At 38.3% G+C, this 19,500-nt stretch overlaps 1 protein-coding gene across 1 annotated transcript in view; it reads right to left on the reverse strand.

The window, feature by feature from the left end:
- Positions 1 to 17,786, reverse strand: part of jak2a (Janus kinase 2a) — a 53,300-nt gene extending 35,514 nt beyond the window's left edge. Inside the window, exon 1 of the mRNA XM_041810078.1 lies at positions 17,443 to 17,786. The gene's annotated coding sequence lies outside the window, so the exon portion shown is untranslated. The remainder of the gene's footprint in view (positions 1 to 17,442) is intronic.
- Between the last annotated feature and the right edge of the window lie 1,714 nt (positions 17,787 to 19,500).

The raw sequence follows: 19,500 nt of genomic DNA on the forward strand, positions 1-19,500 counted from the left end.
TTGGCTCAGCACTGCTTCTCTGTTTTTCATTACAGGCTTTCTAATGAGACATCATTTGGTGTTGGTTTTAAAGTAATAAACAGTACATACCACCAAATAGTAAATCAATTCCTGCTTTAAAACAACGATGAAAGAACATGCTGTATACAATCCAACTGAAACAACTGATGTACAAGACGGTAGGCTAATACATATATTTAAGAGAATATTCCTAGTATGTAGCCAGGTAATTTCATCAGGACCATGAAAGGCTCACAGCTGAACACACTGCTTCTGTGAGCTTATCAGACAACTCAAGCTGCACTGATTTCACACTTACATGCATCAATATCCGACCACCTGACAAACATCCTGTCTACTCAGTCCCTGCATCTGTACTGTCTCTAGTCTTTGGTGTCCCAAACAAAGTCATAAACTTCAAATTTTAAGTCCTAAACATGTTATTAGCACAGTTCATCAAATGATGCAACACTACTGTTGAAGTTTCCAGTCCCACCACTCTAGCTAGCAAGCAGCTAAGGTCACTGTTCAGTGCACGTTATCTAAAGCATTACCTTGCAACAAATATTAGCTTTGATTGTTTCCTGTACAACATCAAATCAACAAATTAACCGATTCAAACTAACTTGTTAATTGCACTTTTTCAATAAATAGACACTTTTAAATTTCAATTGACTTTGTTTTTCCTATTTTGCGTCATTAATAATGGCTAACAGTACACTAAAGTTGTACTTGGCTCAGCTGTTGAGTGTTTTATCAACTTTTCAGTACCACAAGTTTTTGTTGCCAAATTGTTGCTGATGATTTAAAGCAGAGCATGCATTATATTCCAAAACAATCAAAGGAGGCTGTTAAACACTTAGAAGTTGTTTTTATTGGTAAGCAGTGTGAAAGCTTTTACTCATTCAAGTGAATTATTCATTGAAATGTCAATATGAAATTATTTTACAGAGGCTTGAAGTTTCAAGAAGATTATTTTGATATTTGATTTGGTGTCATGGTAATCGGTCTGAACTACAATAAGGCAATAGATATAGTTAATGGATCATGAGCTGAAATATGAATAAACTTGCCTGGACACCGTTAGAGGGCGCACAAGAAAACTCTGGCTGTAAACAATGACTAGATGTGTAGGATGCAAACTAAAACCCTGGACACACTTAAGAGATTATTATAATTTAATTTTAATTCTGAGATCAGAATTAACATAACATTCACATTAATAATAATAATATTGCTGCTCGTCAGTGGGCACAGTTGTGTTTAATTAGGTTTGGGGACTTCTTTGCTGAGTGCGTACCCTTTCTGTAGAGCACAAGTATCTTGTGTTTATTTCAAAATGCAACAATGATTGCAAAACTCTTCTAATCAATTTACACAGCATGTCAAAAGTGACAGGTTTCTTTACACAGTGATAAACTGGCAATGTCTAGGTTTGTTTTTTGTTGTTTCATCTGAGTGACTGAGATCAGCAAAGCACTCTGAAAAACCCTCATCAATTTACATAAAGTAACCATTACATTAGACTGTCTGTCTCTTCTACACAGAATGTGGTCATGTTCCTTTGATGCATATCAGACCAAATGCAAATTTTCCTGCTTAAAAAATGTAGGCAAGCATTTTTTCTCAGGCAACTTTGCAGGCAGGCAAATTTTAAGCAAATGTTGGACACAACCAGAATAAGGTATAACTTCAACGGTAACAACAAGCACAGATTGTACTTGGTGTGGGTTCAAACAACTCAGCATGGGAGGAATAAAGATACAGATGCATCAGCTGAGATATGAAAGAGGGAGGTCAGCACGTTAAAATAATAAAAATGCTACGTCAAATTTTTTGTTGGTGTGTCTACACACCCAAAATATTTATCTTCTTGCAAAGCGGTTGCAAGTTTGACCAGTTCATTGCGGTGTCTTATCTGTGACTCACTGCTAGTTGAGGTCAGAATTATCAGCTCACACACATTTTGCTCTGTACGGCTGTTTTACTCCAACGTTGGCCACTAAACCAGCCTCCCTAATCTGCACAAGGACATGTTGCGCCAGCCTAACACTGCATGGCTTACCCTAAATTTTGGAACAAGCAGTATATTAGACAATAGAAGTTTCTCACGAAAGTCCCCAAATCATTTTACATGAGTCAAAGCAAAGGCCAGGACACTCCCAGTCAAAAACAAAACCAACAGACAGTCTTAGTTTGGCATAAGTGGGTGTTTTATTCCTTTGACTTGTTTTTTTTTTTTTTTACAGTTTATAGTGAAGGAATCACTACATTTCACCACTGTCTCATGATTTAATAATAAAACTTAATTTCCTGCATCATAAAAATCACACATTATGTAAAAACTTTAACTTCTAATGATATAAAACCATCTAATAACTTCTAATATCCCTTTTCTTTTTGGACTTTGTTAAGTCAAAACATATGCCATCAGAGAGGCCAGTCAAGCAGGGATGGAACAAATTTTGATGGCATTTCTGCATTTCATAGATATTTTATATTTGTCAAACCATTAATCAAAAAACAGGAAAGCTCCTATTCAAGGTCATAATGAAGCCATTTCACAAAGAGTCGTAGGCATTGTAAAAGAACGACAGGTTTTCCAATGAAGAGATGAAAGACAGTACAACTGTCACCTTTAGGCTTCAACCGTCACACCTTTAAGACAGAATAGCACAGTCAAATGAGGCTTAATCTGATAGACCAGCTGTGAGATTGAGACAAAACACACATTATCCCAAACATGCAGCCTGCTACTGCCAGCATCTCGCTGCAGGGACAATCTGCAGATGCCTTCCCCTGGACAGAACACATGAAGCTTAGAAAAGACACCTTAAAATGAGGAAAAACACATTCAAGAGAAACTCAAACTCATGAAAACCTGCTGCCAAAACTCTCTCCTGTGACTTCAATTGATCAATTCTGTCAGAAAATGACAACCAGCAGTCCGGCAACATTTCGAGTCATCACCTTGTCAGATATCACAGTCATTTCCCTTTATATCATCAGCTCTTAACTCAGCAGAAGACAGGTAGCAAACAACTGAAATCAAACCCAAAACAACACTTCTATTAAGTTCAGAGAAGTTCTTGAAACCAACCACACATTTCAGACAGTACGGATGATAGAGTTAAATGAAAGGCAGTGGTGTTATCATGATAAGATGTTTCAATTTCTTGATACAGTACTTGAGAAATTCATAAGAATCAATACCTGTTTGGATGCCACCAGAGCAGAAGTAGACGCCCTAAGCTCACAATATTGAGCATAGAGATGGTGCAATTGTGATAATCAGAGCTGATTAGTTTGTCCAACAAGTAATTTCAAAACTTCCTCTTTAAATCAGGAGTTGGGCGGGGCAGAAATAGGGCAGAACAATATTGGAATCACTGCCATTGGATAAAAATGTGTCTGTAATGGATATTGCAGTTTTTAATAGAAAAGGAAATTAGATCTGGTAAATTCAGTACCTTTTTTGCATGTACTGTACATTACCAAATTTTTACATAGTTGTTGCGAGATATGTTGATGATGATGCAGATTAGTCATTAATAATGAGAAAGCTCACAGTTTTGGTTCTCATGGGGCACAGCAGAAGTTGCATGATGTGCTTCAGATCATATGATAAACATTGCACATTCTTTGAACAGCTTATGCACTCACCACCATCATGAATGCAAAATAATTTATATTTTTCAACCTAAGCCAGATACCATTATTAAAACGATGCAACACAACAGATAAAAATCTACATCTTATATCAGTTCATGCCAAATCATTTGCTAATGGGATGTTTTCTGCAAGAGAGCCAATATGAGCTTATACCAACCGTAAACTGATGCGTCAATGCATCCTTGATCTAAATGTCTGTTTTAATTACCAAAAATTGTAAAAAAGAGAGAAACTAAAAAGCACTCAGAGAGCGCAGACCTCCGCCATTAGCCCTATCTCCCAAAAGTGAAGAATCCTTTTAAAATATTCCTCGATCCAGACAGTGATCTGGATCACTCCCAAAATCTAATTTGCCGATTACTCCCTCCCCAGTGGGGTGGAAACACAGTGAGACAAAGCATTGGCTTCACTACGTGTGGAAGTCATGGCAGAGGGTGAATATTCCTCTATTCCTCCCAGCATTGTGAGTATTCTACAATTCGCTGTCTTTCTCTCTGTTACACTCCGACCGGGCGTGCGTCTTTCAAACTCTATAAACTCCGAAACTTTGAATAAGTTACTCATGTCTGCCATCTCCTGGTGTAAAGTGGTAACAGCGCAGACCTCCGCCACTAGCCCTATCTCCCAATAGTACAGAATCCTTTAAAAAATTCCTGGATCCAGACGGTGATCCAGATCAGTCCCAAAATCTAATCAGTTCTTCCTTATGCCATTTCTGAAATTTCCTGAAAATTTCCTGAAAATCCATCCATGACATTTTGAGTTATGTTGCTAACAAACAAACAAACGAACAAACCCACCCGATCATATAACCTCCTTGGTGGAGGTAAAAAAAACATGTGCTCACTAAGTTGCTGGAATACATTGGCAATGTTTTGGTACCTAATTGTTGCCAGTTATTTGTGAAATTTAGACAACGTTCTCTCAGTCTCTTTGCTCACTAAGGTTAAAATAGCCTGAAATTGTTTTCATTCGTTTTTTTTTTTTAATTTAGTATTTCCATTTTGTTTTAATATTTTCAGTTTAGATTTCATTCATTTTTTACTGCTGGTTTTTTTGATTCAATTTTTTTTCTGTTTGTTTTGTGAAAAAAAAAAAAAAAACAACTTCATTTTGGTTTAGTTTTTATTACTTTCAGTGTTAGTTATAAGTTTTTTTCCACAGCATGGGATACCTGTCAGGGGCAAGACCAAAAGGGTCCTTTAATTCTAATGTTATTTGTTCAGTTTTTAAGTTTGTATACAACTCAAGACCTAAAATAACCATTGAGTAATGTTCTCTTCAATCAAATTAGAAAATTTTACTCTCTGCAGGCTTGGTTTTACTTTTCCATCAGTCTGCTGCTGTAAAAGACTAAAACTAAGGAGATTTTGTCTCACATTAGATTTTATTTCAGTTTGTTTTGAAAGCATAAAAATTAAGTTCTAGTTTATTTGTTGTTGTTTTTTTTTTTGTAAAGATTAGTTTTTATTTAGTTTTACTTAACTAAAATGAGTTTTACATTTTAGTTTTAGTTAGTAAGTTTTAGTTAACTATAATTACCTTGTTGCTCACATTACATTTTTCAATTCACAGAATTTCAGTTATTAATTGTGATTATTCTCCCCTTTTTGTCGCATTTTGAAACTGTACTATTTTGCATTTGAAACTGTTTTCCTTTCATTTCATTCACAGGGTGACTTACTTCCTTTTGAGAAGAAGACCTTTGTTTTGACGAATAAAAAAAGGATATCTATGTAGATTAAAGATAATGACAAGAACTTACGCAAGGAAAACCGAGTCTGTTATGGATTGAAAAGAAAATATGGTGGCAGAAAAAGGAAAAATGTTTGATAACACAATGTGCAGATGATTTTTGACTCATCCACTGAGCTGTCTGTGAGGGTTCTTTTAAAGTGAAGGAGGATAAAAGGAGCAGTGATGGACATAAATTACATCACTGTTGCTGCAGGGGGATGTGATGATCACAAATTTTCAAAATGAAATTACTATAATGATGGACCTTAATTATGAATTAGTTATTGATTAATGCATTGATGTGACAGTCCTGTTAGCTTGCTAATATAGCTGGTGTCAAAAATCTTCAAAGTACCAAGTATTTTCACAGCCTTGAGATCTGTTTGGTAATAAAACTTTCACATAATCATTACAGTGTGAGAACAACATACAACAACATGTCAGAGTGTAAAATTTCTGTTAAAGATTTAAAAACTTTCTAAGTGATGGTAAGCTATCAGCTTTCACTGATGCCTTCTGAATCACCAAAACATTTGTTTGCTATACCTCCTGTAACACAAACATAAAGGACTGAAAGACAACTTCAGAAAGTTTGCAACATCATTTGCATTGTGTAACATTTCCAATCAAAGTCCAAAGAGGTTCTGATAACTGTAACGTTGCCTGATTTGGATCTGTGTCATACTTACTCATGGTTTTACTAGAAAACCATCTGTGGTGAGTGTCTCACTGTTTCTTGACTAAAGAGTCATGATTTTAAGTATATGATACAAGAGTCTATGTTTATTCATCTCTGTCAAACATGGCCTGCAAATGTTTACCCTTTCAGATGGGTCAAAAACCTCATGCTGTTGTGTCTGGGTTCTTAACATCAGTTCACAACTGACTGTGAGGTCTGACTGTACATAATCTTACTGAGCTCTACTTCCGCTATGAGCAGTGTAATGTCTCTGAAGGTAGATCAGACCTGCTTGGACCTGAATCAAGATTTGATTAAACAAAATAATCAAAACACCAAACTGGTTTTAGCATTTTAAGAGATTTTTTCGCCTGACTCGAGAGATGTAGTTTCATGGTGTTAAACAGCTCAAATAGACTCTGCAAGTACCGTGGTTACCTTAAATAAACAGATTTTGCTCTGACAGGATTGCAAAAGGGAGTTGGAAGAAGATGGAAAAATAAAATATGATGCAGGTTGGTCAAAAACAAATAAAATGTATGTGTCTGTCTATGAGAGACACATACATTTACAACAACAAAAAAGACTGGAATGTGTGTTTTTCCTGCTTGCTGCCAAACATAAATAACAGCAATGAGAGCAAAAATTGATAACTTCTAATAAAAAGACTTCATAACCGCAAATCATGTGTGTTTCTTGACAAAGTGGTCCTGCCTGAACTTGGAAATGTTCAGGGCCGTAAATTTCTGAAAAGCTCATCCACACATGGCATTAATTCACATGGTTTGTATTTCATCCCTGGTGACACCCAGCCAAAATCTTTATCTTTCCTTGGAACACTTGGCCTTCAACGAACAAAAGAAAAACAAAAAACACGACCACATATCAATCCAGCGATTGGTCGTTGGGGGGGGGGGGGACCTGCATGTTATGCCTTAGTCAACCTGATCGGTGACAGTGTCCTTATTGAACCCTCCTGGTCATCTAAATGAACTTAAAATTCAACATAACAAACCTTTTGCAGCATAACACATTACTTTTAACCTCATTCACAATTCTGAAATAACAACTGACGCAGAAAGGACCAGCATGCACCTTCCAATACTCGTATGATTTGCATGACCACAGCCCAATAAATATGTGATGAGTGTTCTGGCTCAATGTAGGATATAATATGGAATGATTTGTTGCTTGAAATTATTAAAAACTAAAAAAGATAAGGAACCTAAGAATAATCGCATATTACATCGCAGTTACAATGTTGAGGGGAAAAAAATCACAATTAGATTACTTTTGTAAATCGTTCAGCCTTACAATATACCTCTGTCTTCTTTTTCAAAAGCATCCCTGATATCTTTCCTCCCTGGTTAAAACAGGAATCTATCAAATTCACTGCCTAAATAGTTGACCGAAACTATACTTGATCATTGAGCATAAACCTCTGTAAGAGAGTTGTGCATTAAGATTAATGTCTTTGGCTTTTCTGCACAGCTACTTTCCGTGAAACAAAAGCAACACTGAAGTTGTTTCGTGTGATTCAACTTCCTCAAAATGTGTCCACGAATGTAATCATGCAATGCACTGACTTTGTGAAATAATGATTTGACATCAGCACAAAACTCTTGAAACACACACTGTCTTTTTGGGGCCACTTCCCTTTGCAGAGCGGTCTATAGTTGCCACATATTACTAATAGCTGCATTAATGTGTAAGCCTAGACAAATTTAATTTACATAAAAAATTCTGCTGCCTTGAAAAAGTAACCATGAAAACTTGAGTTAAATAAACTCATTTCTATTTAGATAAACTAAATGTCAAGTTGACTGGACAACTGCTTGGTGTTTACTTACATAAAACAAAATAAAAGTGAATAAATCTTTTAGACTCAACATACCTGTGCAAACAACGTGGAAGCAATAAACCACTTTCTTACAATTTTCTCCTCATGACATCCTAAAGGCTTTGTAAGAAATAGATGATCAATGAGAACAGCCACTCACGCTGCTGGGACACAATCTGGCATCTACCAGCCTTCTTCATACCACTCTTGTACCTAACCTAAAAACCTCATTTTTCACAAGTCGTAAGAAAAAGTGTTTCCACTAAGGCACAGATTAATGCTGCCTCTGCGTTTTTTCATGTTTGTCAAGCTGACCCAGCTGGCTTTTACTTTGGCAAAAGAACAGACACACGGTGAAGGATGTGCATACTCCCAGTATTGTTTGGCAGAAATGTGACACAGTTCAGCCAGTAGCTTTGAGCTTTGCAGTTAAAACCAGACAAGTATTTTCTCTCTGTTACAGCTGCTAACAGTGCGCTTCTTTGTATGCGAGGTGACCTGGATAAATCTAGCAGAATATCAAACATAACCCCTTATGCAAGAATATAGTACTTTCCCGTACATGGCTGTCAATAATTTACTTTTCCAGGAAAGACCTCAACCACCAAAATACATACAGACCTCAACAGTCTGTATGTATTTTAGAAAGTAGCTTAATGAATCAACACTGCCTACATACAGTCTGAACAAAAGGCAAACCAATCAGGATGATTTATACCTATTAAACAACAAATAAACACAGTAACATAACATAATACTATTAACATTATGTCAAATTTGCATTAAGTAAACTAAAAAGTTTGCCTGTTAATCATGAAAGTTGTGTTTCTTAGCACAGCCATCCCTTTGACATTCTTCACAGTCACTTTAAGATCTCATATTAGCATTTTTTTTTGTTTTGGGATGACTTTAGAAAAGAAAACACTTCACCTTGATTCAAATCTAGAAAACATTGCATAGCTTGAACAGGAAATTGACTTTACAGCCCTGGAGAGAATTAGCTAACCTGGCTTGGACAGTTTACTATCATTGTGTTCAGCATTATAGCACCACTATCAAACTAAATGCACGGTCCATCATTTGTTTATTAAATTTACTTGGCAAAACATGACAGGAAAAACAGCATTGCAGTAAGTCTGAACTTCAAAGTGGTATAGTTTTCACAAACACAATTTAAAGAGTGGCCTTTTCTGGACCTCTACAAGCCCAAACAGGATTAGTGTTTGTTAACAGCACCAGAAACCCAGCCTACAGACAAGGGGTTGACTGATAATGTTTTCCAAGGCAAAATTTGAAACTGATATGCATTTACAATAAAAAACCAGATATTTAGTCATTGGAATTTTAAACTCTTTTTTTTTGTGTGTGATAGAGCAAACACCTGTCATTAAACAAAGCATGGCTACATCATTACTTATTACTAGGGCTGTCAAATGATAACCATTTTTAATCTTCATTCATCTCAGAATATCTGTTATTAGTGCATCATTATACTTAAAGTCTTTAAGGTGTCTTATTAGATTGATGTCTATGGGGATTTTATGCCTTTTAAAGGGGACATATTATGCATTAATCACTTTTTCAGGCTTTTCTTACAAAAACATACGCCCCTGGCCTGTTTACAATCCCCCCAAGAATCAGAACCCCCCACCCCCCCAACCCCTTTCTCCACCTTTCAGAAAATGTGTGCTTAAACTAGTAATAATAGTAATAACTAGTGATAATGTTGTTCGGGTTGAACATGTAGCCTGGGGTTTGATCTTGTTTAGGTTCTCTTACCTTGAGTGTTCTCTTGTGTTAACATGTGCTGTCGTCTCTTGTTGGATTCTCCTGCTCTGTTTTTCTGCCTGTCAAAGCACTTTGTAAACCCTTGTTTTTAAAAGTATTATGTAAATAAAGTTATCATTATTATCATTATTAAAACAAGCCGTTCTTAGATTTTCCCCTCATGATGTCATGCCTGAGAGGGGCGTGGTCAGAGTCAGACAGCTCAGTAACATTTAAAGTCACAGACACAGCAATAGCTGGTTCTGAGCAGGGCTGAAACGGGAGGTTTTCCAGATGGATGTGTGAAACAAATCCATACGGCCTGTCAAGTTACCTGATTTATAGGTAGATTGAAGATGATGACATGAACCTGACCATTAAAAAAGGATCTTAATATGTATTGAAAAGAAAATAAGTTAAAGGTAAAGACTGCAGACCCATAAACATCGTTGAAGACAAGGGACTTTAAAGAAAGCAGTTTACATTTACCCTGCAGTAGAAGTTATTTTGTACTTGATGTATTTGTCTACTAATTAAGTTTGCAGGCCTGCCTTCATGTCAGTTTCTTTATTCTGTTTCTGCTCTTTTGACAGTATTCAACACCAGTTAGTTGTGTAATAACACCCAAATGAAATTTTCACCTGTCTGTAATCATAGTAGGTGAGCTGAAAGAACAAAGGCTTATTATTGGTGAGGTACCAAACCACAACTATTATCACTGACTGCAGGGGTACAGGATGATAAAAGAAGCATGAGTAAGGAGAAAAATGTTGAAACAGGAGGTACAGGAAGGATGTGGTAATGGATGTCTATTACATGTGCAGGTGATGGAAATTTAAAAAGAACAAATGCCCTGCAAATAAGCTTGGTATGCTGTAAATACAGTATACCTGGGTGGCCCACCTAAGTACTGTCTCTATGGAGGAAACTGCAATACTACCATGTAAAAATACATCAATGCAAGTGAAAGTCTTGCATTTAAAATCTAAATTATGTAATTATTACGGATGCCAGAGTATAACTTTAAATCCTGATTAGTCTCAGAATTTCAATACTTATCTTCATGAACCTCCCTTTTCTTGAAATTCCACTGTTTTGCGTTAAAAACAGCTTTTGTTTCACTTTGGATTTTTGTAGTCTCATACTAAGGGTAAGTGACTTCCTGTTAGGACACAGGCCTTAGAAAGAAAATAAGGAACTTCAGATAGATTAAAGATTATGAAATAAACTTCACCACAAAAAAAGGAAATTGTTATGGACTTACAGATAACTTAAGGCAAACTAAAAAAGGTAAATAACACAGGGTACAGATGACTTTTGATCTGACCACTGAGCTGTATATGATTTTTTAAAACTGTAATGACTGAGATGCAGTTATGTATTTGCTTTATAAAACTGGGGTTGATTTATTAAAATTGACTGACTTAGATTGAGACTTTGGAGAGGGAAAAAAGAGGGGAAGACACCTTGAAGGAGAGCCAAAATATCCCACTTTAAAATTCATACATTTTATCACGCAGATACAGACAATCACCTAAATGCCTAAAATCAGCTGGATAATCGACCAGACTCAGTCAACCCTTACAACAGATGGACAATTAAGCTTAGTCAACATCTCTGAAAGTTTGGATTTTGAAGCTTACAAATGAGCCCTGGCCTGTGTGCTTATCTACAGAGTGTGCGGCTACCTCTATCAAGCACTGCACAAGACCTTACACGATTAAAAATTCATCCCCTAATATGTATTGCAAGCAGCTGTCATAAAAAAACAGTATTTTTCCCTTCCTTATTTCTTATTTTTTGCATTTTTTCATACTTAAAGCCATCCAAACCTTCCTGGCTCTATGTGAAAAAGTAACTGCCCCCTTTCAAAGTCATGATATAACTATGACTAAACAGATTTTGGAAAGCTCAGTTCAATTTCACCTGCCACACCTAGGCTGGATTACTGCTAGACCTGAATAATCAAGAAATCCCTTACAGGGAACCTGTCTTTGTAGACAGTTATCATCTATGTGTTCAACATTAAAATGGATAAACAGCACCTCTATTGTTTAACTATTGTCTAACCACAAAAAAAGACTGACAGATTTATAACTGTTGAATATCTGGGCCATGACTCTCTTCTTACTACTAAATTAAACAGATTCTAATATATAAATGTTTATTTAAAAACCCCTTGTTGAGACAAGTTAAAACCTTGGAGGTTTTCTTCCCTTTCTTGATGTTGACAGTGCAGGACATAAGGCTCTTGTCCAGTGTTTGTGCAGGATTCATGAAATTTATGTTGGATCATTGTCTGCAGTGCAAGTCTCTCCCCTGAAACAAAGAAATTTACCACTTTTCTCTTGGTGAAACTGGAGGGTTTCAACAATGTCCCACACATTAATATCTTTTCCACACATGTGGCATACCACCACCTACTCTAGCAGGGGCAGACATGCTCCTGTCATTAAATTGAGTTTCTTTTAGCGTGTGCATCCAAGGACCAGGACAGTAGCCCCATCTGATGGCCTCAATAAAGGTGTAATTGTAGCTTGACTAACTGTGCATGTAAGTGTGCAGTGAGATGCTGGTTTAGCACAGTTGTTAGCACAGGCAGCCATACAGAGGCGACAGTCCTTGACGCACTATCCGCAGGCTCTAATCCAGATTCTGGCAAGTTTGGTTGCTGTATCTCTTCAGCTGTCCTACCTGATAAAGGCAAATACAAAAAAATATTCTCCAAAGGAGTCAACCTGATTGGATCTTTCTCTTCTCATAACTTAAAGGATTCAACATTGTCCCACATACCAATAAGTTTTTGTAGAGATATTCCGATACCATTTTCCCTTCCCAATACTGATACCACAGTGTTGGCTATTGGTTGATACCAAGCACAGATCCGATACAGTTATAAACTTTCTGGGCCATTATTTTAGCCCTACAGTGAACTCAGAACATAGCCCAACAAGTAAAATGGTAAAGTACATCCTCTCTGTGACACCTACAGTCATGGACGAAAGTATTTGCAACCCTGGAATTTTTCCAGAAAATACACAATTTCTCCCAGAAATTGTTGCAATTACAAATGTTTTTGGTATACACACATTCATTTCCTTTATGTGCATTGGAACAACACAAAAAAGCAGAAGAAAAAGCCAAAATTTACATAATTTTACACAAAACTCAAAAATCGGCCAGACACAATTGTTGGGACCCTTAACTCAATATTTGGTTGCCCACCCTTGGAAAAAAATAATTGAAACCAATTTCTTCCTATAACCATCAACAGCTTCTTACACCTCTCAACTGGAATTTTGGACCACTCTTCTTTTGCAAACTGCTCCAGGTCTCTCAGATTTGAAGGGTGCCTTCTTGCAACAGCAATTTTAAGATCTCTCCATAGGTGTTCAGTGGGGTTTAGATCCAGACTCATTGCTGGCCACTTCAGAACTCTCCAGCTCTTTGTCTCCAACCATTTCTTGGTGCTTTTTTTAGGTAAGTTTTGGGTCACTGTCCTGCTGGAACACCCATGACCTCTGACGCAGACCCAGCTTTCTGACACTAGGCCCTACATTGGGGCCCAAAATCTTTTGATGGTCTCCAGATTTCATGATTCCTTGCACACAGTCAGGGTATCCAGTGCCAGAGGCAACAAAATAACCCCAAAACATCTTTGAAACTCCACCATGTTTGACTGTAGGTACTGTGTTCTTTTCTTTGTAGGTCTCATTCCGTTTTCTGTAAACAGTACAATGATGTGCTTTTCCAAAAAGCTCTACCTTAGGGCGCACTCACACTGGGCCATCCGTACTGTGCCTGGGCCTGTTTCAGCCTAAAGTCCGGTATGTTTGACCAGTGTGAGTGCAATCGTTTCATGCTTTGGCGCGGCACGCTTCGCGGCCACAGAAGGATGAGGTGGGCCTAGGCACGGCATGGATGCTAATGTAGGAGCACAAGCGCGGGAATTTGACGTAACATGAAGTAATAACAAGAGGACCCACTTGAGAGCGCAGAGAGCACACACAGCCGCATGCTAGAGACAGCAGCATCCCAGTCCAGTCCACATTTCTGCCCAGTTTCTGGCAAAGTCAGGCTTTAATGACTGTGAGAGGATTTTTGGTTTCGGAAATAAAGCTTCTTCCCTTGATTGAGTCACAAACAGCAGCTCACAGGATAACACACACCTTTCATCCTCCATGCGTAAGGGGAGTGCCAAATATGCGGACAAGTGTGTGCCGGGGTTAATCTCATGGCTGATTTAACCTCTCTGATTATAAAATTATAATGCCAAACTATCATCCACTGAATTAACTTACCTCTAATTCTATTTCATGTCATCAAGAAGTGAAATTGTGATCTTGATCGCTGACGTTTGAACGAAACATTGTTTATTAATCCTTAGGTGTTTTCACCTCCAGCTCTCATCAGAGGGTTCAAAATCGCTCTCGTCACGGTGCAGCAGGCATCCAGAATTCCGCTAAGAGGTGCCACAGTTCATAGCGCATAAAGGAATGTCAGGGGGATTCAGATTGTACACGGACACAGAGAGGAATGACTGTAGGGGCTCATACGAGTTACAAAGTCAGGGTTTTGTTCAGCAGAAGTGTCTGGAACTCTGATCAGGCTCCAGATTATATGCTGTGAGCGATAATTCTTCGCTATGAACCGCTTTCTCTCTCTCTCCTCACTGGGCTCTATATAGATCATGTTTCTACTGATCCTAGGTCAGGTGAAATAACTCCGGTGTCAAATCAGATATCGTATAAATGTGTTGCTATTTTACAGCCTAAAAACAACACTTATGCATACTGAGTCATCAACACTATAAATTCATCAATGGTGGATGCTGTGATGACATCGACGTATCCGTGCCCAGGCCTGGATGAGTTGAGCAGTGTGAGTGCGGGCCAAAGGGGGGACAGGGGAGGGGGTCAAATGGGCTTTAGCACGATTAGAATATGGCACGGTACGGATGGCCGAGTGTAAGTGCACCCTTAGTCTCATCTGTCCACAAAATGTTCTCCCAGAAGGATTGTGGCTTACTCAGGTAAATTTATGCAAACTCCAGTCTGGCTTTTTTATGTCTCTTTGTCAGTAGTGGGGGTCTCCTCTGTCTCCTGCCATAGCGCTTCATCTCATTTTTGAGTTTTGTGTAAAATTATGGCAAAACCATGGACTTTTGTCCATGGCTGTAAAGTTGTTTTTCCTACTAAGTGTTGTGAGGTTTACTGATATTATTACACTAATAATGACATGGAGGGCCACATCACAGTCTCTCTCTCTCTCTCTCTCCATTGTGTACTATCCTCTATAATGATCTGCACATTTAAGCATGTGCAGTTTGACACAGCATGATGTGATGATGGAAGAGCCTGCCACTGGCTGACAACCCCTCACAAAACAGTGGTTCATGTGTGCAGTGTTTACAAGCAGTGAAGAAGAACTGATATCCAGGTTTAAAACACTAACACATAGCTTAGCTTAATGAAGTACATTATAAAGTTAAACTAAACCGCATCTGATTGTTGCATAAACATGTGCACTCACCAATACCAATACCATTACCTGCTTTTTCAGCAGTAATGTATTTCTTGTACTGGTCTCAAGATTAAACCAGTTCCACCATTTTCTCTCTTGACCTCTTGACATTCTCTTCCCTTAACTTGAAAATTTAAATAAGCCACCAGCTACACTGGGTGACTCAGAGCAGGCAATCACCACCCTAATGTTTGAAAAAAATACTATAGGGCACTCTTGGATGCCTCCATAGAAGAGAAACATGATAAAGTACCCTTTTTGGTGCCCTCTAAGTGGGCATTTAAAAAAAGTGCCCTCTTAGGTTCCTCCTCAGTAAGCAAACTGACAAAGGGCCCACTTTGGTTTCCTCTGTGGGCCAACTATGACAAAGTGCCCTCAGTGCCAGCAAAATGTGAAAGGTGCCCTTTTGGGTCCCCAAAAAGTGCACAAAATTTGACAAGTTACCCTCTTTGGTACCCCCTTGGTGGGCATAATTTTACAGTGTCCTCTGGTGTCCTCTGCAGACCACATTTGACAATGTGCCCTCTTGGGTAGCTTTTGAGTGGAGAATATTTAACAAATTGCCCACTTTGGTCCCCTCCAAGTGGGCAAAACAAGGCCAATTGCCATATTTGGTGCCCTCTGAGTAGGCAAAATCTGACAGAGTACCCCCTTTGTGGGCAAAATTGACAATGTGCCCTATTTGGAGCACTCTGAGTGGCTAAATTTAAAAAGAGTCCTCTTCAGTGCCTCCTTTGTGGGCAAACTTTTTAAAAAGTGCCCTATTCTGTGTCCTCTGTGTGGGAAAAATATGACCAAGGGCCCTCTGGGGTCTCCTTTAAGCATAAAAAAAATTGACAATGTACCCTCCAAATGGGGCAAACTTTTTTTAAATGTGCCCTCCGTCACCACAGCATACAGCAGCTGCCCATTTATTATTTTTTCCCCTGCCCCTCAAACATCGTGAGTCCACCACTGCTTCAATATCAGATGAACCTGGAGGATTATGGCTATACACCTTTAAGTTGAATTTAGTTTAAGGTTTCTACCTAGGGAAGTTTTCCTTGTCAGTGTTGCAAAGTGTTTCTCATTGGTGGATTAGTTTCTGCGTATATAGTATGAAAAAGGGTAAGGTTTTGACCTGCTTTGTATGGTAACAGCCATGATAAAGCTTAGATTAAGACTACAAGACTATCATACTCATATAAAAGTTTTTTTGTTAAAATGTACTCAAGTAGAAGTGGAAGTACTGGTCTATAAATCTACTCAAGTAAAAGTAAAAAGTATATCAAAGTTTACTCATAGTATTGAGTTGCTGCTTTTGATACCCAAGGAAGGTGATGATATATGATTTTTCCTTAATGTGCAATAAAAACAAGTGAATATGAATCTCTAAATGGGTTATTGGGTGCCATTTAACCTAAAATAAAGTGCAACAGCTGATTTGGGATGAAATGCAGAATCTTTTTTTATGTTACTGACCAGCCAGTTTCATGCTGGACCTCCTTGTTTTGACTGTCAGTGTTGACTTTTGCTTATTACTTGATGCTTTTGAAAATGTAGTAAGGTACAATATACAATGCCATTGAAATGATACGTAAATAATACTATCGTTATGTCTTTTTTTAAGTAGCCTAATGTTTGCACATTCTCTCCTTACCTTTTTAAAATATATTGCTGATTACTTCATCCTCTCCTATTGAGCTGTACTAACTAAATTGCCCCCAAGGGGAATACTAATAAAGGGTTAACTTATCTTGCTACTTCCACAAAACATTCTTAAGTAAAAGTAAAATTACTGCTTTTTAGAAGTACTTCCCGCCCCTGGACTTTAACCATACCTCACTGACTCACAGTGGCGTGGCTCTTAATGACAAGTGTCACAGAAACGACTGCGCCACTGTTGTACCGTTATAACAACAGCTTCAGGTTTCTATGTAGTAGCTGTACAACTATAAACTTACAGAGACATATTATATCACAATTCTGCGTCAAGCTAGTTATTAAACTTTTTTTCTTCCTTTGTTTAACACTTTAAGTACCACTTTTAGCCACTTAAATAACTATTTTGTTATCTAACTTTTGCGTAGTTTCCTTGAGAAAAAATGTAGGCTACTTTAGGAAGTCCGTTACTTATCACACCAGCTATTTTGCCGTTCGCCTTAATTGTACCCACCAACCCATACGTAACTTGTGACATAACGCCACGAACACACGCACTCACCCAGACAAGCACACACCTTACCGTGCCTGTTGTCCTCCGGGGTGCAGTGGATACTTGACTTTCCGAAAATCAACACAGCTCGCACGGTTGGTCTTTGAACGCCCCACACAGTTAGCTAGCTAATCCAGAGAAGATACATTAATGTTAGCTGCCAACGGAAGTAGCCTACCTTCAGCGCTCCCGTCTGTTCTCACATGTTTTTCTGAACTATGTCTCACTGTCATGTCGTTTACTGTTAACGAACTCGTTATGCTTTTTGCCTGACATTACGTTTGGTTTAGTTAAAAAAACGCTACTATCAGTGTGCTACCACCCTGACTGTCCCCCTGTTTCCTCCTCAGTTTTAGGTCTCCTCATGTGAACCTATGAGTTTACTGTGTGTGATGATGATGAAGAGGGAGGAGCAGGAGAGCACTATTCATCATCTGTCCTTAGTATTTGACACGGAGGTATTTCAATCCCCTCCAACATTTTAAGTGTTCCCAAAAATGCAAAATCCTACAGACAACACGAAGACATTATTCATAGCATTTAGTCAAGTAAAGCCAAAGCACAGTACTCCACGAACCTGCACATTTAAAGCACTCGGACCATTTTGGCTGTTTTTTTTGTTTTAATTTCTTAACTCCATTATATTTCAGAGAAATATTAATGATAAGGTCCTTCATGTCTGCTGTGACTCGTCTGAGGATCCGCAGACATACCTGTGCAGGCTGCAGCAATCAGTCATAGGTGTATTCACCTATCTAGAAATCTATATAGGACTCCTGAGCCCATTGTTTAGTTTGCTCTGCTCCTGAAAATAGGTATTTACACTGTGGCTGTCAAGTGCGTTAAAAGTGAGTTTGTCTGATATTATTCAATCTATGAAATATACTGTAGCCAATTTTGGTTGTTTAATTAGGTAATTTTTTTGCTAACTGCAAGCTTTAAATCTGTGTAGATCCTGATGACTTAGTTAAGCGTTATTGAGCATTATGTTGTTATTTGAAGACAATCAATTATTCAAGTATGTTTTTACATTTTCCCTTTTGTGAAATACAGAAACACCAGTTGACAGCTTGTAAATAAAACTCTTTAACTTGGAACCTCATCTTTGCTCTGAGTGATTCCTTACCGCCAAATTGATGCTAATTAACTCAGGTCCCATACAACAAGAGCAATGCCATTGCCGATATTTCAGTTAATCAAATACTAATCTATTATAAAGTTAAAGAGAAGTTGTCTGTGCCTATTAGTATACACACTGTAATAACTAGTGGTGGAGAGGGCCTTTGTACAATCTCACACAGTGGTGTGCACAGGTGGGGGGCAGGGGGGGCAGTCACCCCCCTCGGGACCCAATTGTTGAAAAACCTGTGCCCTCTTGGGAGCCAAAATGCATGTTAAAGTGTCCTCTTTGGAGGCAAAACGTGTGTTAAATTGCCCTCTTGGGAGGCAAAACGCACTCTAAAGTGCCCTCTTGGGAGCCAAAACACATGCCAAAGTGCCCTCAAGAGCCAAAACGCGTGCTAAAGTGCCCACTTTGGAGCCAAAATTTGTGCTAAAGTGCCCTCCTGGTTGGCAAAATACACTAAACTGCCCCTTTGGCTGGTTAAAACATGATAAACTGCCCACTTGGGTAGCAAAAAAGGCTTAAGTACCCTCCTCATTGGCAAAACACACTAAACTGCCCTCTTGGGTGAAAAAAAAAACACTTAATTGCCCACTTGGCTGGTTAAAACATGATAAACTGCCCTCTTGGCTGGTACAAATGTGTGCTTAAGTGCCCTCCCAGTTGACAAAACACAACTGCTCTCTTGGGTGAAGAAAACACACTAAACTCCAGAACACCATTAGGACCAAGAAATACTATGAAACAATACTGTTGCAATGACTTTTATGTTGGGCCCTTTTCTGATATTGAGCCAGAACTATATCTCACAGAACCAGTTTGGATTATCTGGTGCTATTATGGTGTTAAAATGCACTAGAGGACAGGAAATGGCATCTACTTAATTGAAAATGTTCTAGGGGAAGACCCCCAGACCCCCTAGGGATTCATTTATTTATTTCTGTGTGTTCTTCACAGTCCAACGT

This window comes from Cheilinus undulatus, linkage group 17, assembly GCF_018320785.1.
Source record: "Cheilinus undulatus linkage group 17, ASM1832078v1, whole genome shotgun sequence".
Classification (NCBI taxonomy): Eukaryota; Metazoa; Chordata; class Actinopteri; order Labriformes; family Labridae; genus Cheilinus; species Cheilinus undulatus.